General features: G+C 41.1%; 1 protein-coding gene across 1 annotated transcript in view; it reads right to left on the reverse strand.

The window, feature by feature from the left end:
• The window catches only part of LOC139447334 (enolase-phosphatase E1-like), a 66,701-nt gene extending 44,668 nt beyond the window's left edge, over positions 1-22,033 (reverse strand). The window contains exon 1 of the mRNA XM_071228637.1: positions 21,902-22,033. The gene's annotated coding sequence lies outside the window, so the exon portion shown is untranslated. The remainder of the gene's footprint in view (positions 1-21,901) is intronic.
• Between the last annotated feature and the right edge of the window lie 1,944 nt (positions 22,034-23,977).

Consider the following 23,977-nt stretch of genomic DNA (forward strand, 5'->3'; position numbering starts at 1 on the left):
GTGTTCATAGCTTTCTGATAAATCGTTGTGTTCATAGGATTGTCATGGGTTTTTTTATCGGAGCCCTGATGTCTTAGGGTAGGACATATTTACCCTTTTCGTGTTCGGGGTGATCGTTGTCCCAGTTAATTCGCTGTGCAAAGTTGCGTCCCTTGGGTATGCCAGAAACCTATGATTGTGGGTTCGAATCCCGGTTTGCCCCGATTATGTTTCTAGGTTTGTCAGCACCATACCCCTGCTCGTGGATTTCATCAAAGAGACCTGCATCATTTTGGTCTTTCCTTCCACATTATACTGACACGCCGTGAAATAACTTGAATATTGTTCAAGCGGCGTTAAAACCAACTCACTAACTATCTCTGAACTTATGTTTTTTTCTGTAATCTATCTTACAGACAAACGTCGTGTTAAGAATGCATCTTGACTCGCCACAGAGCTCAGATGACTACTGAACTAGGCACCAGCATGTCAAAAACACCAGAGGCTTTAAACAAAAAAACACACTTGCAGCATCCTAGCAAACTCTTCAGACCACTGATGGAAACATGCAACGATCCCCATGTCTTTGAAAAAAACAATATGTGTGGTTTCATTGAATTTCCTACTCCGCAACAATACTTTCGTGAGGGTTGAAGTACTGAGATGCAAGGCCAGCATCTTTATGGCCGAGCCGCTGGTCATTGGAGCCTGGCCTACAGAATCTTGAAGCAGATGCTTCAACAAACTACGGAAATCATTCATTTGAGAGTCAATTCCAGAGCATCGATATTGGTAATGGAATGAGAGTTGGACGTAAGGCTGATTCCACGCTGGTTAACAGCAACGGATGCTATGTTTTTCGCAACGCGCATTCTCAGAACTCGGAGACTTATTTTGTTATCGCATATTAAGAATATACGTCATGGTCTGTAGGCTTTTTCAGTTTTCTATAGGAAACTGAAAATTGCCTTTGTGTGGGGATTTTATCAACTGTATCAAATAGATACGCATCATACGATTGCAGTTAGCAATTTCAGATTGATCATCATAGACACTGACACTGCATAGATTGATGCAGACACTGCATCCTGATATTAACTCTCTGGTTTCTCGTTTTGGTTTCTAAAAATACGATGCTGCAAAAATTGAAGAATAAATATTTTTGTATTTAAGTCATGTTTTGGTCCAGACATCTTCATAAAGTTTCAGCCCTCGGTTCTTTTGGTTTCTGGGGCGATTGAGCAGTTTCTGGATTATCAATCATCCGTTTGGGCAAATAAGAAGATCGACAGGTGGACAACGCACCTTGCCATAGACCAAATGGACCATTATGAGCTAATAATAATACGCTGACAATAAATACAACTTGCTAAGGCTGACGGAATGAATTACACCGTGAGTGAGGTGATAAGTTGGTGAGCTTTTTGGCGTGAGCGTGAATTTCAAGATAAAATCGCGAATTACATCAAGAACAACCGCGAATCGTAGTAAGACCTGAACATACTTCACAAAGGTGAAACACAAACGCTAGCGACAAGAGTTGTGAAAGGATTCACATCATTTTTAAACTGATATTCTCAGCTTGACAATGCTTGTCAGTTTTAAGATTGTCATCACTATTGATTTTTCCAAGATTTCACCTAACAATCCTGTTTTGAAATCAGCTAATCTCAAATTCCATATTCATTTTTCGTCAACCCCACCAGCTGACTTCAATCTCGACGAAACCGTATTGGAGCAGGGTGATAACTATTGTTTTGGACAATTCCATTTAGTCGGCTTGGCCCTCTTTTCGTGCCATCCTAGGTGTTGAATAATGCCGCTAATGCTGTTATCGTCGTCTCTAATTATTTCATTCTGCATCCCTATAGCAACGCCTATTACCAAGTCTTTACCATCTTAAGGGCGTGACAAGAGCACAGGAAGGGTTGATTGAAAGTTCACTTATATCTTCATGGCAACGGCCTCTGACGTTTGCCAGGAAACTATCGCTAATATGTACTCTACGTGGAGTATTAGTGAATGGGCCCTTGTATCATCAGCTTGGACGAAATAAAGGGTGAGGTGAGTTGAGGTGAGGTGAAATGGGGTTTAACGTCGCGTCCAAGATTATTGCACTTATATAGCGACGTACGTGTATGTGTTTGTGTGGCTGCTTGTACTAGTCCGGACTGATGCCGATTTATAGTGCTAGCTCTCTGTGTTACCATGCCGCAGTTTAACATGAATACCCCACTCAGACACATTATACTGACCCCGAGCCGACCAGTCCTTGTTTTAGCCCCTTAATGTCGAGCGCCAGACAGGGTAACAACAAGAACCATCTTTTAACGTCTTTTGGTATGACGCGGCCGGGGATCGAACCCCGGACCTTCCACTAAATAAAGGGAGCATACAACTTTCTGTCATACAGTCGATAGCTGGGCATGTCATTTAAATGACAAACACATGTATTTTCTATGTGTCGTCATGAGGAACATAGTACAATGCTTTTGTATGTTTGTTGTTTAACGCTGCACGCACACATATTCCGGTCTGTAAATAATCAAGTCGGGACCAGACAATCAAGTGATTGACATCATGAGCATCGATCCACACAATTGGGATACGATGACATACTTCAACCAAGTCAGCGAGCCTGACCACCCAATCCCGTTAGTCGCCTCTTACAAAAAGCATAGTCGCCTTTTACGGCAAGCATGGGTTGCTGAAGACCTATTCTATCCCGGATCTTCACGGGTACAGAGTACAATAACATTTTGTTGAAGACAAATTCGTCGCGGTGCACCAGTTTTATACAGTTTTGCGTGGACAGGTATAATAATAGTCAGGTAAGTATTTATGCTCAAATCTCCACATAGTGAACATATTAATAATCGTATTCATATACTAGGTAATATACTGAACCAAATTAAAAACTTCACAATCCTAAAATTTTGACATTTTGACCAGCTATCATTGTGTATTTGAACAGTAATGGCCACGTATTGTCTTCAGATAACACCCGTTTTTGTGCAGGTGAATCGATCAGAATCATGTGCACAGCACTATAGTGGCAAAAGTGTTTTTTCACGTGGAACTGGTCACGTGGCCATAATACCGCACGTGTTTTCAGCCATACTTGTTAGCAGTCATTATCAAAAAAGAAAAACACAAGAAAACAAAAGTCTTTACGGCCATTTGTCATGCCACGCCTTCAAATGTGCAACGTGAACGTGCCATCGGCATGTTGCAGACGGGAACGTCCGTAGCTGAAGTCGCAAGGACGATGGGTTGTAGTCGACGGACTGTTTATGATTTACAGACGCGTCTACAGCAAACGGGTACCACCGATGATCGCCCAAGGCCAGGTCGACCACGTGTGACGTCACATGCAGAGGATCGACAGATTGTCTTACGTCACCTTCGTAACCGATTTTTGACGGCTACATCAACCAGAAATGAACTGTTTAGGGGTTTAGGAGTGCGCAAACTGTTCGAAACCGTCTGAGAACTGCTCACCTTCAAGCACGACGCCCATACTGCGGGCCTATTCTGACTCAATTACACAGACGTCAAAGTCAATTGTGGGCACAGCGACACTTACGATGGACTCAGAGGAATTGGAATCAAGTCGTCTTCAGTGATGAATCCCGATTTATTCCGCGAATTGCTGATGGTAGGACGAGGGTGTGGAGGCGCCGTCATGAACGTTACGCCCAGTGTTGTGTACAGGAAGTTGACCGATTTCGAGGCAGAAGTGTCATGGTGTGGGGTGCTTTCTGTGGCAATGCACGTTCCAGGCTTCTTGTCATCCGTGGCAACCTCAAGGCTGCTGCTTAACGCGACCAGGTACTGGCACCAGAACGTCTGCCTTTTATGGCAGCACATGGACCCGGTTTGATCTTTCAACACGACAATGCCAGAAACCACACAGCAATTTTAACAAGGAATTTCCTTCAGAATGCGGGAGTCAACGTCATGGACTGGCCGTCAAGGTCTCCCGACCTCAATCCCATCGAACACGTCTGGGATGCTCTTGGCAGACGTCTGCGCACTCTCCAGAACCAACCACAGATTTTGCAAGATCTTGGCACCATTTTGCAGCAACAATGGCGTCGTCTTCCCAATCATGTGTTCACAAGCATCACAAGGTCCATGCGGAGGCGTTGTGTGGCAGTTGTCAACGCACATGGTGGCCATACACGCTACTGAACTTGTGTGCAATCAGATTCTCGTGCTTGGGACTTTAACTGCTTTAAACTGTTCAAGTTATTACCGAATACCGTAGGTGCTTGGAACAAATTATGGTTACCACCGTTAGTTAAAATCCTTCTTTGGACATTAATGATTAAAAATTACCTTCTCTGATACATTTGTCCGTTGTATATCATATATGGGAATACTTTTAAAAATGTGAAGTTTTTATTTTGACTCAGTATATTTGCAACAAGGACACGACGAATTATCATTTTCGTTGGGATGTGTGTACAAATGTATCTTAAGGGTATGTATACCACATCTGAACTTGACACTATGACACTATTTGTCCTAAAATAAGCTGGTCGTAAGAACAGTCGCAAACAAACAAACAAACAAACAGACACTTTTCAAACCTAGGGTCATCCTCGGGGGGAGCCTGGAATAAATGACTAAGACTAAAATTCGTCGTCCAGTTAGAGTTTTATCGGAGAGATAAAATATATCATGAATTTATTTACTAATATTGAAACTAGGTTTGGGGTCGGTCGGGTAGCCTTGTGGTTAAAGCGTTCGCTTGTCACGCCGTGTTCGATTTGTCAACGCACATGGTGGCCATACACGCTACTGAACTTGTGTGCAATCAGATTCTCGTGCTTGGGACTTTAACTGCTTTAAACTGTTTAAGTTATTACCGAATACCGTAGGTGCTTGGAACAAATTATGGTTACCACCGTTAGTTAAAATCCTTCTTTGGACATTAATGATTAAAAATTACCTTCTCTGATACATTTGTCCGTTGTATATCATATATGCGAATACTTTTAAAAATGTGAAGTTTTTATTTTGACTCAGTATATTTGCAACAAGGACACGACGAATTATCATTTTCGTTGGGATGTGTGTACAAATGTATCTTAAGGGTATGTATACCACATCTGAACTTGACACTATGACACTATTTGTCCTAAAATAAGCTGGTCGTAAGAACAGTCGCAAACAAACAAACAAACAAACAGACACTTTTCAAACCTAGGGTCATCCTCGGGGGGAGCCTGGAATAAATGACTAAGACTAAAATTCGTCGTCCAGTTAGAGTTTTATCGGAGAGATAAAATATATCATGAATTTATTTACTAATATTGAAACTAGGTTTGGGGTCGGTCGGGTAGCCTTGTGGTTAAAGCGTTCGCTTGTCACGCCGTGTTCGATTTCCGACATGGGTACAAGGTGTGAAGCCCATTTCTTCTGTCCCCCGCCGTGATATTGCTGGAATATTGCTAAAAGCGGCGTAAAATCCTACTCACTCACTGAAACTGGGTTTGACAATCAGACAAACATCTAAATCGATCTCCCGTATGTATAAACTCCATTATTTTTTTTTAAAGCTCCAAAGTAGTATTTTATCAACATACTTAATACTCCTGGGATGTGTTCACGACCGACTACTGCAGACTCCAGAAAAGTAATATGACCAGGTTAAATTTAGTTAAATTCATGAAAATATATCGAGGTACAAGTAGTTTGTAATCGAGACAAGTGGCATGCCCATAAAATTGCCCCCTATACATCGACGTAATGACAGTTTACAAAGGACATCCTCACCATCAACTAGCGACGTGGCCCTTACACTCGGGCATACGTCATCCCGAAGTTTTAATGTCCTGCCTACTGATTTTCTCCAAATAGATGATCTTGTCAAGAACACTCATGTCCACATTATTAACGAAGGTCAAGGTCGCATTCAGAAATTGATGAGCTGCCAGGGCGGAAGGATGTTGTCCTTGTAGTAGGAAGTCTGATGACGGAAGCATATTACCTAATCGTCTCTGATTGTAAGTGCAACTAATACCTCTAAATAAATGTTACATTCCTCTACCCAAATATCCGGGACAGATAAAAAGGGACCAACGCAACGGTAATTTATGGGCATATGTTCATCAGATTTTAATCTATATCAGATTTATTTAGGTATTGTCTTTAAATATAAATAGAAGCGACAATACTTTTTTTCATATTTATAAGAAATCTCTGCTAAAGCAGAGTCGATTTACGATATCGGGTGTTTGCGGAAAAGGTGAACGTATCGTGCCCCACCTGTGGCATCGTCAAAAACACATGCAATGGCAAGTCAATTGTTCGGAATCACATTCAAACAGCCCAGGGGTCGCAGTACTAGGTATTATCGCCAAAGAGCGGCACATGGGTACAATTAATGAAGTCATGTCTTTGTCCCCAACTGTGATGTTAATGTATCTTAGAAAATAAATGGCGTTAAACCCAACTCACCTTCTTACTGTATCACTCTCATTTACATCAAGCAACGCAATTCACAAAGCAAGGATTTAGATACAATTTACAACGAAGGACACCTTTCTGTCCACTGAGCGTTTCACTGATACAGTTATTGGAACCCCATCTTCCCGAAGCAAGAGAGTTTACTGACTTTAAAAGTCCAGTTTCCACCCTTGACGAAGTGGCTATTACGAGTTATGTCCCTTCTATGCCTCTCTTGTGGACCAATCAGATTCCACCTCTCCTATCACTTACATTTGCTTCAAACAAAGCGGCGGCGCCCAGTCAAGACGATCTGATCGACAATCAAGATCTATATATTGTGATAAAACGAGTCTTACATCGCGAAGTGCATCAAATCACGTGAGCACCTTGATTTAAAACATGAAAATATTTAGAAAATATCTGTCGACAACGAGTTGGCGGTGCCCATGCTTCGCAAATCCTGCAATCGACCGAAATCTACATGAGAGTTTACGAACCGGATTTCGATTTCGTTGCGCGATTTTGATTGGACTATGCATAGACTCGTTAGTCCAGCCAAAATGTAACTCCATAATATCAGCCTAGTTCGGCAAGGGTGGAAACTGGACTTTTATAGTCAGTTAACTCACTTGCCTCGGGAAGATGTTGGAACCCTGGTTTGTAGCATGGTGAAAGGTGGTTTAGAGTCGCGTTCAAGATTATTTCACTCATATCGATATACCGACGTCCATGTTAACAAACTAGCTCATACATACAATAAATGTCAAAAGTGACATAATCCAAAAATAATCTTTATAAATCACAAGAATCACACTATAAGATACTTTAGCCATTGCGCGATCAAGACCATCTGCCATATATGGCCAAAAGCAAAGAAACGGAAAATCAGGCTTTAAATAGTAAAAATTATTATATGTGCAGTCAATAAGGGTTACTCCTTAGAATAGCTGCTGTCTATACTGCCAACTAAAGCCTCAGATTCCAGGGTCCCGTTCCACAAAGCGATCTTAGCGCTTAGACGATCGTAACTTCCGTTCTTTAAATATAGAGAACGTGTGAATAGTTATGGTATCTGACGAGCGAAAGCGAAAGTATTAATGTAATACCCATCAGCCCATCTTTAGAATTCAGGGGTCAGTTCCTCAAAGCTATCTTACCTCTACAGGGTTACGTAACTCCAATACTTTAACGTAGACTTACGACAGTCGTAGCGCAACGATCACTTTGTGAAACGGGGCCCTAGTCTTTATTCAAGATCGCTTAGTTGGTAGTCAGTCGAGGCCTGTCAGCCTACGTGACATCAGCAGGATTCGAGGCCATACACAATACTCGCACCGATCTGATTCAAAGGGTACTCTAGTACTTGACCGCGAGAGAGATGGGTTCACGTGTCAGCCTCCCTGATGAAGCAATTCTCCCTTTATTGTCTTGTAGTGTCTGAGCCAGCCTCTTATCTTTTCAAGACGCTCAACTCTGAATGGCACCATGCCATGCTCACCTCGATGTATATTGCATGTCGATAGCAATCAGCTGATCAGACGCATGTATATTTCAAGTGAGCCGAAGGTCAGGAAACACGACGGAACGGCGTTTGATGGATTAATAAAGCCTTATGTGGCGGTCTGGCACGGAGACGTCCTTCTGTTTATCGTCATTCGGTGCAATTTCGGAATACGACCGCACTTTTTACATCGAATTAAGTGCGTAACGACAAAAACGATCTGATCCAATGTTGATTTAATCAATTTCAACCCGCTAAGCCAACCTTTGCTCGGATGAATAAAATATACTAGTAATAAGGTGTCCGTGTTCTGTGTTTGAATTTTCTAATATTGCTAACACACGAGGAAGCATAGGAAAAAGATAAACATATATTTTCTTTTATTACCTTGAAATACACTAATGTGCCGTGACAGATGTATTGTATTCAATTGTCTGTCTAGCCTGGCTGGTCGAAGAAATTGCTTGTGTGGATAGATTGAAGACAATAATAGTTCGTCTGTAAAGAAAATCCCAGGTGCCTTGAAAATAAAATTAGTAGTCCCATGTGGCCAATAACTGTTTACAGAGCATCTACGCGGTTAAGAATAACAATAATAACAATAATAACATTAAAAAGGACGAAGTAGACGAATAATCTTAAGTATCGGAAGCGACATGATGGTTTAGCTCGATCATTTTATTCGTCATGCTTGTGGTTTTGACACAGAGGTCCATCCATGTACGAACCGGAATATGTAGAGGGCGTCAGGAAAAATGATAAAAATAAAATCCTTTGGAACAGGCCCGTTTACAGCCTCAGACGTATCCAGGCAACAAACCTGATCTTGTCCTTTTTGATAAATCCAAATCATTTATATTATTGAATTTTCTGTCCCTCTTGACACTAATGTGATTGACAAGATTGAAGAATATACAAGAATATGCAGACCTCGCTTTCGAAATGTCACGGTTGCATCCCAAATACCAAGTTGTCCAACTCCTCATTGTTCTTGGTGCCTTAGATTTGGTACCTCCCAATCTATTGAATGACATTGGGAGAGTACCCGAGTTTGCTACCAGGAATACAACCCTTCTGACAATCTGGGTTCTGGGCGGGTTTGACAAGGCAGCGCTTCCTGGGAGAAGTCCCATTCGCTGTCTGGGCTGCGTGTAGAGGGGGCAAGAGCTGATGATAGCCTAACCAGTCTGACTGTACCAGGATTACCTAAACCTTCTTTGCTGCATGTTTTTATTTTTATCTGTAAATAATAATAATAATAATAATAATAATAATAATAATTCGTCAGGTTCTATTCACCAAGTGAAGGCTCATGGTACAACAACAATGCTATTACCCCGGGCTTTGGAACAATGTACATCAAATTTTATCGTCAGCTCCCTGGGGAGTATACAAACCATAAAGCGCCGGATGAAGCTCTAGAAAGTTTACGGTCAGTCACATACAATGTATTACGATCTCATCCTACCGGGTAACAATTTACAACTTAGTAAACATAGGCATATTTCGATATCTCTTGCCTATGGAGACCTCTGGATTCAAGCTGTCGAACTCGGTCACCCATCCACCTTCTCTCCGCAACCATCGTTGATTAACTTGATTTGTGACCTGTGTGCAGTGCACAGGACCACATGCATGTGCATCTGGCTTTAGTGGTAATGGTTTCAGTGAAACCCATGAGGGCGGACTAACATAATTGCTTTCAGGAGCTAGTGGACTACTCGCACGTTATCGTGGGCAGGGTAGGGCGTGTTTACTGCGGGCATTCTTGTCATTATTCATCGTGTTTACCTCGGGTAGATAAATATCGATAATAAAGCTTGTGTCAGTGGAAACTATAAGATAGGACATTAAAACAATAGATAGTTAAGTGAGTGAGTGAGTTTGATTTTACGTCGCTTTTAGCAATATTCAAGCAATATCACGGCGGCGGACACCAGAAATGGGCTTCACACATTGAACCCATGTCGAGAATCGAACCCTGGTTTTCGGCGTGACGAGCAACCGGTTTAACCACAAGGCTACCGACCGCCCCGATAATTAAGTAGCTATGCAGGTATACCCGTGCACATCCGGGTTAGAATTGATGGTGGTCACGCCCAGTGACGTGGTTGATCCATGTCATATTCCAACTGCGCAGATCGATGCTCATGATGTCAATCACTGGATTATCTGGTCGAGACGCTATTATTTACAGACCGCTGTCATATAGCTGGAATATCGTGGAGTGCGGCGTAAACAAATAAACAAACAAACAAACCTGTGCACCCAGGGCAGATAAACCCAGATGGAAACACTTTGGCTGGAGGCATTCCTTACTGTATTGTTTTAAAATGAATTTAAATAATAAAATATAATAACCAAAATTTCTCTCTTTGCTGATTGTGTTCCGAATACATCAAAAGGTATACATTTCTTTTAAAATTGTATTTGTTGTAGCAGTGTGCTTATTTGATTTACGGGAACGGGTCAGAAATTCGTACTGGAATCGGGGGCACGCGTGGCCCAGTCATCTAAGGCGCCGCGATTCACTGTGCAGAGTTGCGTCCCTTGGGCACGCCAGAAACCTATGATTGTGGGTTCGAATCCCGGTTCGCCCCGATTATGTTTCTAGATTTGACAGCACCATATCCGTACTCGTGGGTTTCACCGAAGTGGTAAACGCCTGAGACCTGCATCACTTCGGGCTTTCCTCCCACATGTAACTGGAATACTTTTAAAAGCGGCGTTAAACTCAACTCACTCACTCGTACTGAAATCTTAAAAGAGTCTACTGAGAAATTAAAATCCCATCACCCATGGTCTAATGTTATTTGAACCCAAATTCCAGTGGATTATTAAGAAGGCAAATGGACATACGTGGTTTAATCCCACAGGCAACAATACTCGTTATGCTTATCATGGTTTCGACGTCAAAACACATAATGAGATTTTAGATCAATGATTAACAAAACAATTAACTAAAATCAATCATACAAATCAAAGGAATAAAAAACGAAATACATGATTTGTGTATACCACTCAAAAGAAGTTAAAGGACACCTGATTCTTTCATATTACCATAGTTAATCAGTCACGCCACGAGAAGACATTAAAGAACGCTCGATTATTTCATACTACTAAGCTTAATATATCTGTTAGTGTCGTGGCATGACAGATTTACTACAGCAATACTAAATAATCAGGTGTTCGTTACTTCTTTTGAGTAGTACATTGCAATCAATTGCTTGGTTGCAAGGAAACAAGTATTTATTACGCTGACGTGTTTGGTTGATTGTTAATTACGCAGACCGCGGAGTATCGATCTATGACATTTGCTGAAGTGGCGTAGACAAACATATCACAGACATGTCAATCAAGGTCCGGTGTTTATTTCACTGAATCAGACATCCGCAAAGGGTATCAATGCACGGGCACGTTCTTGACCCGGTGTTCATTGCATGGCAATTCATGCAATGAATACGAACTGTGCATGAATGAAGCGTGCGCTTGTCGGTGAAGGTTAAAAGTGAGTGTAAAAGAGATGAATTATTTTCACAACGCTCGAATTATATTTGTTGTAAATAATATCAATATGTTCGGAACTTTTGCCAATGCAGAGACCGCACAGCTGTTATTGAAATTGACCACCACCCTTCTTTAAATCAGTCTGCTAGTTGGGAGTTTCGGAGGTCAAGTAGTGTGAAGCACCGAAATTCGTTACGCAGAGTTGCGTCCCTTTGGGTAGCCAGGCTCCGATGATTGTGGATTCGACTGTCAAAGTCGCCCTGACTATGATCCTTGGTCTGTGCTCGAAATGTTAACGGTTAAGATCTGTATCTCTTTTGGGGTATCACGCTTAGCTGAATCGTCTTGATATATCTTATAATACTGTTTAAAGCGGCGCTAAACCTACAGTCAGTCACCCACTCACTCGCTCACTAGATCACTTTCACACAAACACTTCACTAATCTATTCACTCACTCACTCACTCACTCACTCACTCACTCACTCGGTCGCTCATTCATTCACTCACTCACTCACTCACTCACTCTATCACTCAATTTGGTCACGCATGTTGTATATGTCATACAGAACAAATTACATTCAAACAAGTAGCCTGTAAGTCATGACAAAGGCATTTTAAATCAATGCTTGAAAATCCATGAAGAAGACAGTGTACGACAAGAAGAGAGTGCCACGAAACACAATCAAGTAACCGATTTCCTGGACAGCACAGAGACAGGCAATTGCTCTGTCTGCTGCAGATGTCGCTAATCAGGGTAATGTTGGATGGGCGAACTGCTGGTGTTGTCTATAATGTCTGAGCCATGTCGTACCATCTAGCCTCAATGGAGGACCCCAGCTGGACACTTTGAATCCCAGATTCACCGACCTGTCAGAACCATGCCCGTCCTAGATTGACCAATGATGCAAACATCTGCGGTCCCGTGAAGATCCGGGGTAGAATAGGTCTTCAGCAACCCATGCTGCCGTAAAAGGCGACTATGTTGCCGTAAAAGGTGACTAACGGGATCGGGTGGTCAGGCTCGCTGACTTGGTTGATGCTTGTCATCGTATCCTTATAGCGTAGATCGATGCTCATTATATCAACCACTGGATTGTATGGTCCAGATTCTATTATTTACACATCGCCGTCATATATCTGGAATAGTGCGGCGTTAAACAACAAACGAACAAAGGCAAACGTCTCAGACCTGCATTACTTCGGGCTTTCCTCCCACATTAAGCTGACACGTCGTGATATAACATATATACTGTTGTAACTGTTGCTGGGATACACGGACATTTGAAAAGTACATCGTTATAAGCGTGTTCGTTATATCCATCAATTTTATATGATAAAGTATACCGCAAATGGCCGGGACCAAACGAACAGTTCGTTATATCCGTCAGTTCGTTATAAGCATGTTCGTTATAAACGTAGTTCACTGTACAGTTACTGTTATGTGTACAGTTAAGTAAGTTCCAGGTACATAGCGCAGTTAGGGCAATGTCGCGTCAGAGATAACTCGGTTTAAACTTACGTTGTCTTTGTTCTCTGATACAGGTTACTGGACTACATTCCTGTGACGCGAACAACCCACAGTAAAATAGTTCTTTCAGTTTGCAGTGAATTGTGAGCCAGAATGTAGAATAGATGCGCGTATTTCAACGGAATAATATTGACGAATGCACAGCAAGAATTGATATCTTCCTTTGTATCGCCTGCTGTCACAAAACTGTGATTTATAATAATATGCTTTTTTCTTTATGGCGCTTAAGTTTGTGTGACGCTTAAATCGACATAAAGAGACTTCGATAAACAGATGTCGAATGACGGCTCAGTTTGATGAAATTTATATTTAACCACTGCATCAGGTACAGTAGACTACGATTAAAACGAACACGCTTATAACGAACTGACGGATATAACGAACTTACTTTTTGGTCCCGACTATTTGCTGTAGTAATGCTGTATATGTGCTTATAACGAACTACGGTTATAACGAACTAAAATTAGTAGTCCCTTCGAGTTCGTTATAACCGTAGTTTACTGTATATGGTACGATGGAATGATACGCGTGGGGCAATTTAGCTAATACAGTGATAAATTGTAAATTTCATCAAACCAAGAGATAATTTTGCATCTGTCTCTACATCCGTCGATGTTAAATTAGTTTCATCCTTGAGAGCGAATAACATGCATGTTTTTTAGCCTTGGTTGACTCACGTCCCCCCCCGGCCATGTCGTGAGCTCGCTGACGTACACCAGGAAGCTTGAACAGACGGGCTTGTATAAAAACAGGTAAATTAACTTATTTCCAACAGAAGGAGGAGACTTTGGGGGACTTAGGGGATGCTAAGGGCTCTTACTGGTCTACGGAGCAGCTTTCCTCGGGGTCACGATAATTGCTAGGGGGAAGGAACGGTGAACTCTATAATGACGTCCTCGCTCAAATTGGCAAACATATTACTAAACTGGGCTGCTGTGGGCGGCGGATTAACGCTGTGTGGAGTACAAGAGCGGGGTAAATAACGAACGCAGCCGGTCAGAAAGGTCCGAGACAGATTTGTAACGATCGTAATGTAATTGTTTTACCAGTGCGCAGGAGTCCCGGAGCAACATCTGAGCGGAGAATAATTTAGTGGACGCATGTCATCGTATCCCAATTGCGTGGACCGATGGTCATGATGTCAATCACTGGAATGTCTGGTCCAGACTCGATTATTTACAGACCGCCGTCATATAGCTGGAAATATTGCTGAATGCGGCGTTAAACAACAAACAAACGAAAACGGTTTTGCGCCGTTTCCAGCTTTATCTCAGAAAGAAATTAATTCGTACGCTTTCTGAAGTCCAGCAACCGAACCTCATGTTTGGCGTCGTGGCGGAAAGTAATCACTCATTGGACCATGCAACATCCCGATATCAGCTTCAATAGTAAGGCTTATGTAACCATGGTAACCGTGATTATTGTTTTCTTTCAGATTAATACATGATAGTAGTTATAACAGTGATGCACTTTCGTAACATACATAACCATACAAGAATAACTGTTATAGCCCAAACATCAAGACAACGAGTATTCAAGTATTGATATGAAACTCTCGCATGAACAACCCCCGTGTGTGAAGGCTTCTATAGACAGAAACAAGATGTACAAAATTCATCCAAGCCCTCCGAAAGTTTCCATTGCATGTATAATGTAGATACATGCTTAACCGGTGAGTATCTGTTACAATCTGTCTTCAGCAGCCAATGCTTGTCGTAAGAGGCAACTAACGGTTACGCTAACTTGGGTGATGCATGTCAGTCACTGGATTGTCTGGTCCAGACTCGATTACAGACCACCCTCATGCTGCTGGAGTGCGGCGTTAAACAACAAACAAACAAACAAAAATGTGGTTAATAACAATTAATAAGTGATGAGGATGTTAAATGACTACTCTTTCTAATCAGTTTAATTATTGGGGTTTTGCAATCTGTCACTATTCTGTTAGCTGCACAATTTACATATGGACCTACCACAGAGCATCACACACTAACTGCTTGTAAAAGTGCATAATTGAATACATTATCATGTCTCTAGATGGCGCACATGTATCTAACAGTCCCTTTTGTGAACGTCCTATATAGCTCAGCTGGTTGACCTTTTCTTGACCTTCGATGCGTCAAATGCATAGATTCAATAACACCTACCCTCTTGAAACACGTATGTACGTGGGGGCACGGGTGGCCCAGTCGTCGCGATTCGCTGTGCAGAGTTGCGTCCCTTGAGCACGCCAGAAACCTATGATTGTGGGTTGGAATCCCGGTTCGCCCCGATTATGTTTCTAGGTTTGTCAGCACCATACCCGTTCTCGTGGGTTTCACCGAAGTGGTAAACGTCTGAGACCTGCATCACTTCCGGCTTTCCTCCCACATTAAGCTGACACGCCGTGATATAACTTGAATACTGTTATAAGCGGCGTTAAACCCAACTCACTCACTCACGTATGTACGTTGATTCATCGCTCCGAAACCTCAAACTTCAAACGGTGTTGGGGTAATTTGAGTTTAAATTTGGATTAAGCTTTCTGCAATATTCGGTACAAGAAAACGTCTAGCTGGTGACCTTCCCTCGATGTTAAATATAGTTAGATATAAAAAATATATCAAGGAACAATGTATGTTTACAAGACTGTTTATGTCATGTTTTCAGATCAAACAACCATTACTAAGTTTAGTTAGACATTTATATACATCAAAACATAGTAATGTTTTGCCAAATTACTTTTTCTCGTGTTTTGCAGGGCTATAATGTTCTTTTTTGTACAAATCAGACAACCATTACTAAGTTTAGTTACACATGTAATTACATCAAAACATAAATACATGTTTTGCCATATTACTTTTTTGACGTGTGTCACCAAACAGTCATTCATTACGAAACATGGACGGTTAGCGTCGCTGACCGGGAGCACAGCGGTGTCCTCCAATAGGCCAACATTCTCCACAAGGATAAACTATTGATATTGGATCATAAACACAGTGTTTCCGGGCGTTTGGGTTTCATGTGCGGATTATTACAACTGATTTATCACTTGATAAAGCCTTTGCTTCATATAAATGTCTTTCCATCGTGTCTTATTGTCTCTGCTTCGAGTTAATGCTTTTCTTTCATGGAAGCGTAGTCGATGTCTGGCGCTGGAGGCGAGGGGCAAATTATATGAAGTGCGTCCCCTCCGGGGAGCTCTGGACAACAGATATGCATGGATGTCTATTGATATTCGATAAAGTCCGACCCTAACTAGGGAAACAACAAACGACAGGAGACATGGTACGACGAACTGGTTGCCATCGCCTGTGTCGCTACATATACATGTTCCAGTACACGTATAACTAAAGAGAATTAGGTTAATGGATTCAAGTATTTTAATTGACCATTGATTCTTACAAATTTACATTATTTCACGTAAAAGTTTCAAAATGCACTTGAGTTTGTAAAAGGGTATGTAACTGTATATTTCAGACGTGTGTTTCAGGCTTTTCAGTGCTATGCGAGACTTCTGGAATTGAGAGTTGATGACTGTCATTTCCGTTGTCGATTTATTCCGCGTTTACTTGAGTTGGGGAATTGTTTAATGGGATCGTGTTCATTTAGCAAACCATGCCACACAAAAACTGAATCTGGACAGATTTATATCACGCGAATAAGACGACTATCGATTACACTACCGCAACGTCCAGTCAGTGCCGACATTCTGCTTGTCTATATTAAGATGGCATTTCTTGTTACAAAGGACGATATGGCTGGATAGTATTTCTAGTTATAAAGGATAAATGGCTAGATAGCATTTCTAGTTACAAAGGGCGAATGGTTAGATAGCATTTCTAGGTACAAAGGACAATATGGCTGGATAGCATTTCTAGTTACAAAGGACGATATGGCTAGATAGTATTTCTAGATACAAAGGACAATATGGCTAGATAGCATTTCTAGGTACAAAGGACGATATGGTTAGATAGCATTTCTAGTTACAAAGGACAATATGGCTGGATAGCATTTCTAGTTACAAAGGACAATAAGGCTAGATAGCATTTCTAGATACAAAGGACAATATGGCTAGATAGCATTTCTAGTTACAGACAAATGGAGATATTGTTAGATAGCATTTATTGCTGCAAACAACAGTGCTAAATAGCTTTGCTAAATCGTCTATCAAATCCTGTTTATTTCGGTGCTTAGGCAATCGGGCGGCGTACAATAAAGTATATCATAATCATTTATACATGAGAGTAATCCACATTCAAAATAAATACCTTGCATTATTGAGCAGTGACAAGAGATAATAACGAATGCCCATAGCCGAGGCTTACACATTTGTTTAATCGTGATTTACAAATGGAGTTTACAGTATAATAGCTTTGAACATTTAACAATATTTAAGCCATTTCCAAAGATACGCAAATACAATAACACGTAATGAATATATGCTTAACATTCAAAAATATAATTCATGTCGATGTATCTTTATTTTACATGCACCACTTGGTCGTACAAAATCTCTGCTTACATTTATTACATCGCAATGGTAGAGTTTATATACTTTACAGTAAAGAACGTTTATAACGAACACGCGCATTACGAACTGACCGATGTAGCCAACTTATTTTTTATTCCCGGCCACTTGCTGAGTATATGCTTATAACGAACTACGGTTATTACGATCTAAAATTGGTGGTCCCTTTGAGTTCGTTATAACCGTAGTTAACTGTATATCTTCTGATATCTTTTATATGAATGTTAGCCACGTAATAGTTAATATCTAACAGTCACGTAATATGTATATGATGCACGAAATGTGGTGAATTCCCAACCTTTCCAAACACATGTTGATTATTACAACCCACTAAACTCAAAAAATGAAAATAAAGTGTTTTACATTACCTCCGTCTTGATTAAACCTGACAAACCCAAAACAATCTAAACATAACAATGCTTTAAATGATGACCAGTTATGGCTTTCTGCCGCGTCTAACTTTTTCATCAGTAAAAAACATTGTTTTGGATGACGACCCTTAGGCATTTTCAATAATAATAATGATGATGATGATGATGGTGGTGGTGGTGATGATGATGATGATGATGATGATGATGATGATGATGGTGGTGGTGATGATGATGATGATGATGATGATGATGATAATAATTATAATAAGTTACACATAATAAGTTACACATTTACAAAAATAAGCAAAATATATGCCTGTTCTCCAAGATTCAGATAAAATAGCATGACTTGAAACAATGTGTGCAAATTGTCCAGTTACAACGGTGATGTATGGTTTTCAGCAGTAAGTGCATTTTTGCATTTTGTAGCCTATTATTGTACCTTTTATTATTGAAATATGCCTACAACTATGACTGTAAAAGAAGTTCTATTCTAAAAAATATTAGCTTCCGCGAGAATGCGGCCGTCAAATCGGCAGTTACGATCGGAGGGGTTTTATTGTGATTTGACAACTCTGATTGACCAATCAAAATAAAGTATTTTCCAAATTAATGGTAGAATAATGGTTAAACACTTGAATTATATCCTGGGGCAATATCCACACAACTATTTGACATTGGGCTTTGACACTTCTCGGCATAATCAAGTTTGACTTAGATTATGACACTTATATAACGACGTGCATGCACGTGTGTGTGTGTGTGTGTGTGTGTGTGTGTGTGTGTGTGTGTGTGTGTGTGTGTGTGTGTGTATGGCTGTTTGTACTAGTCCGGACTGATGACAATTAATAGTGCTAGCACACTGAGACACCATGCCGCAGTTTAACATGTATACCCCACTCAGACACAGTATACTGACCCCGGGGCGACAAGTCCTTGTTTTAGCCCCTTAATGCCGAGCGTCAGACAGGGTAACAGCAAGTACCATTTCTTAAAGTATTTTAGTATGACGCGGCCGGGGATCGAAGCCCAGACCTTCCGCTCTCCGGGCAGACGCTCTACCACTGGAATGCTCTAATGAAATGGAGGAAGAACGTCCCAAGTAACCAGCTGAACTAAGGGTGTGCCTCACAAATGCCGTATAACGTAAGGAAACGTACGTTTCATGGTAGTACAGGTATTTCAAAGCTATCACTGTACCACTGCAACAGCTGTATCTAAACTGGGGTACAAAGGAAAGTATACCCAGTTTGTTTTTTATGTAATTGAAAATTGAAAGAGTGAGTGAGTATGGTTTAACGCCGCTATTAGCAATATTCCAGCAATATCACGGCGGGGGACACCAGAAATGGGCTTCACACATTGTACCCGTGTCGGGAATCGAACCCGGGTCTTCGGCGTGATGAGGAGCGAACGCTTTAACCACTAGGCTACCCGACCGCCCGAGAAAATTGAAAGAACTGTTCTTAAATTTGATTATGTCTGTTTGACCATCACTCATTCCTGCAACAGTTTCTAAGACGTTATCAGACGCTGGGTAATTTTGTGTGAACATAACTTGGTTCAATGAAGACTGAGGTAAGAAATGTATTTGACACCACACGACCTGTGTAATGTTTGAAATTTTGTAAAGTTATCAATTTTCAAAGCTAAGATTTATAACATACATACCTATCAGCAATGTGTATTATGCGATTTTCTTTTATTTAACCACGTAGAAGTAGTCTTTGAGTTCTGACTAAGCGCCATCACAATTCATGTTTTGGATATAGTATCGCTAACTCAGGATAATTTTTAATAACAAATCAAACATATGACATACTCGTGGCCACGTACACAGCCTTATCAGTGCCTAAACGTGTTTGTAATAAATGACAAAAAATATGAATTTGTCGTTTGAAAAAAGTATCTGAGTGCTTTCCCAAACATCACAATACTCATGCAGACGTGGTAATTATATAATACACTGTACGAGTTACCAGGTGTGATGAGGCAATTGGTTGTCCGTTATAAGACGAGGCTGTTGCCATCAGAAATCTCCCGAGTTATCCAAAGTTCGAGACAAGCGGAGTATCTACATTAGAACATATTGCAAATTCATCGAGATCATAACGGTACATATATTAACTCTTTAATATGCGACCGTCACTTATGGATGGAGCGTCATCCCAGTGAGCGAAAACACGTTAAAAGATGGCACTTGTTGTTACCCTGTCTGGCGCTTGGCATTAAAGTGTTGAACATTTATGTCATTGAAAAATGTTACTTGAGCAAGGGCAAGTATGACTAACATTCTTACTCGGTTCGGACCTGGCCTGAGTAGGATATCCATCTTAAACTGAAGTATCTTAGTACTGCTCAGTGCGAGCACAAAAAACAGGCATCAGTCTAGACAGTACAAGCAGTCACAGTGCAATGGTCTTAAACGCGACGTTAAACTCCATTTGAGCCCACTTCTTAAATACGCGAACCAAGTATATGATGTTTGTACATATTATTAAGTAAATGTCATGTATAGTGAAAGGTTTTGTGTCACACAATGTTTTCTTTTGAAAATTCTATATATGAAAATTCTCTGAAACATGACTCTAGTTGGTAATTAATCGAGACCTTCAACTGACTAATATCGTTTGTATAATTAAACACGACGTGGGATAATAAGGAAATAATACGATGTATGAATTGCCGTCACAGTGCAATCGGTAACAGCTATTTATATACAGGCAATTTATGTACAGTGAAACTTTGTCAGTCAGGACACTCGTTAATCTGGACATGAAGTGTCCGGATTAACGGGGTTCGACGTTAACGAAAGACAAGGACGCAAGACGGCGGTAGTGGCAGATAGCAACACCAAGATGAGAATAGCGGTATTAATGTTAGCACCTTGCTCCGGTTTAGCAGCTAATTCCGCTAATCGCTTGCATTCGACTTGGCTAGTTCCTTTCAGGATTTGAAATACATCTTTGATTCGTTTAATCATGACGACTGAAGGCACAGACGCCGCATTAACCCGTGTAGAAAAAACAATACACCATCTGCTAGTTCAGTGTCAATACTAGGCAGAAATAGACACATTGAAATGAAACGTGTTCAGTTGGCATAAAATGAAAGCTGCGTGATCTCTCTCTCTCTCTCTCTCTCTCTCTCTATATATATATATATATATATATATGTGTGTGTGTGTGTGTGTGTGTGTGTGTGTGTGTGTGTGTGTGTGTGTGTGTGTGTGAGTGTGTGTGTGTAATGTAACATCGTAGGTGACTTTTGGACAATCGTGTTAACCAAAGTCCGAAACAAGCCATGTGTCGATGTGAGACCATAGTAGCGATCTTCTACATAAGGTCTCTTACATAATTTTGAACGACTTTTTGGATTTAGACTATTTTGTCATCAGATACAGCATTGTATACTATTAGAATGGGCAGGTTACACAATTCACAATAAAAACCCTTTCAGTCGAGCTCAATCGGCATATCACTGAAGACGAGAAACTTCATGTTCTGCCGGAATACCTCTTTAATATAACATTGCTTGATTCCTCTTTAGTCGAACTCGTGTCTACGCCTGTATCGAACATGTACATTCGGACGAGATACATCCTATTTTCAGTTCCATGAAATAAAATCCACCACATAAAAAGTGAACGTTCAAACAGTCATTTGTCTCTCAGACTATCAGAACTTTTAACAGACACGAATCACATATAAAACACCTTAGTAAATACACATTGCAAGGCATCATGTATCAAGTCTTATAATATTCATAAATATGCAACAATTATATTTAACACACGCATTTTAGAACAAATGTCAATGTCATGTCAATTTGAACACACCAATCTGACAAATATATGATGGCCACCCGAGCACATGACGGAATAATCCTGCAGTGCATCCTCGGACCCCATCGGGCCTCATCAACAAGATGTGTCTGCTGAATGTCAACTTGACAACAGAGACATACATCTCGACTGCCAAACATGATGCTAAAGGAAGTCATGAACGCCTGCAGAGGGATAGATTAGAAATGGTCAAAACCTACCAGGTAGCAAGGTATCCCAATGTGTTAAGTCCCTGACGGTATAGCTGCCGTGCTGGCAGGAAGGCAGGCAGTAGGCAATGGCGGGCAACCCAGCTCGCAGCTTAAATCCAGCACCGACTATCGATCTACACATGATGTCAGCCCCACAAGCCAACACCGTGATGCCAAGCTATGCCGTCGCGTGCTGTATTGATTCTGTTGCTATGGAGACACGCGGAAGCTCGAGATTTTATGATGACTTGCGCAGTTTCATGCCGGGTGGAAGGCAAGGTTACTAGAGAAGATACCCCGATAACGCATCTACCCGTTTTATGAATATTTTAAAACCCTTTTAGTCATTTTTATATTCTGTATGGTCATGATTGAGTTATTACATCAGCCTTAGCGTGTGGGCAGAGTTGATAGATTCGATCTTTGGATACGTTTATACTTGGATTCGTGATGCTAATATATGTGGATATTTCAGTGTTATTTACCGTTTCCCCGAGGCTGACATTTATATATAATGAATGCATCACTATATAACTTGGTTCGGTTGTGTTCCAAATGAAGATAATCACATTTTGTAATGGTTGTTCACGTTGGAATTGATCCCGGCGTGTATCGCTAATGCACGTATAATGTGATAGTTACGTTTTCCATTACGATCACATCATAGTCATTGCTGGTGAGAGTGTCATGAGTGAGTGAGTGGGTGAGTTGGGTTAACATCGCTTTTAACAGTATTCCAGTTATATCGCGTGTCAGCTTATTGTGGGAGGAAAGCCCAAAGTGATTCAGGTCTCAGACGTTTATCAATTCGGTGAAACACACGAGCACGGTATGGTGCTGACAAACCTAGAAACATAATTGGGGCGAACCCACAATCATAGGTTTCTGGCGTGCCCAAAGGACGCAACTCTGCACAGCGAATCGCGCGCCTGAGACGAGTGGGCCACCCGTGCCCCCGGTGAGAGTGTCGATATACACGATAACAGACAGACAGACAGACAGACGGACGGGAGGACAGACAGACAGACATTGAATACTAATGTTATGTCGCGTGAGCTCAATGTTGGAGCAGAGCCCGAAGTGATGCTGGTGAGGATGAAACCCACGGGGATGCTGCTGACAAACCCTGATCATAAGGCCGAACCAAGATAATACTGATTATAATTATTGATCATCTGCAGAAGTATTAAACTGTATCGTGTTGTCTCACATGCAACCTGATAACAATATTCTTTAATTTTTGGAACTCGATGTTTTTGGGCACATGCAGGTACACCATGGTGACAGAATATATTGTATGTTTGATCTCCGTGTAGCTATGGCAATACTGTGTGGGCCACAAGGTTGTACATAGAGCGTTTCCTGATAATTGCACGTATAAAGAGGTTTACTCAGGGTTGCCAGCAAAGCAAGGTTTCCACAAGATTGCCCACAAGGATGTTTAGCTAGTCTGCAAGTACTTGACTACGTTCCTCAGGTTTGTCCATTTTCTAAACGTTCCTGACCAGCGTAACAATTTGCTCAATTGACTCAAGTTGTATATATACCTCTATGACAACAGGGAATGTCCACAACAAATGGTTTCACTATGACGCAATTCCTTCTACACTGATGTGATGAGGCAGGGTGACACAGTGAATTACCTATGTTTGCTTCAACAAAATACAGTTCCGGGCAAAAGACAGTATAAACTAGAAAATTGGATTTGACTAAAATTGGATTACTAGACTGAAACAGTCGCCAAAAGACTTAAGCTCCAAAACACCACTGTGATACCGGTCTCAAATACATCACCAACGAATAACTATTTCTTGTTTGTTTTATTTCGGCGACCATCAAACTTGGGTGTATCTTTTGCCCGACGGTTGATGCGAGGCTCAAAACCTATCTGCCATCCTTTGTATTCCACACCCAGTGAGATAGTATCTTTGAGACACACTGATTGAATTCTTTTCTCCCCTTTGCAAAATCGGCCATTTCTCAAATGCAGGGAAGTCGACCATGTTGTCCTTATCAATGGTAGCTTTCTGTACTGGACATAATGATGAAGTACAAAATGATGAAGTACGCACGTGATGATTTCAT

Source organism: Haliotis cracherodii, unplaced genomic scaffold (genome assembly GCF_022045235.1).
Source record: "Haliotis cracherodii isolate W230 unplaced genomic scaffold, xgHalCrac1.p SCAF_7, whole genome shotgun sequence".
NCBI lineage: Eukaryota > Metazoa > Mollusca > Gastropoda > Lepetellida > Haliotidae > Haliotis > Haliotis cracherodii.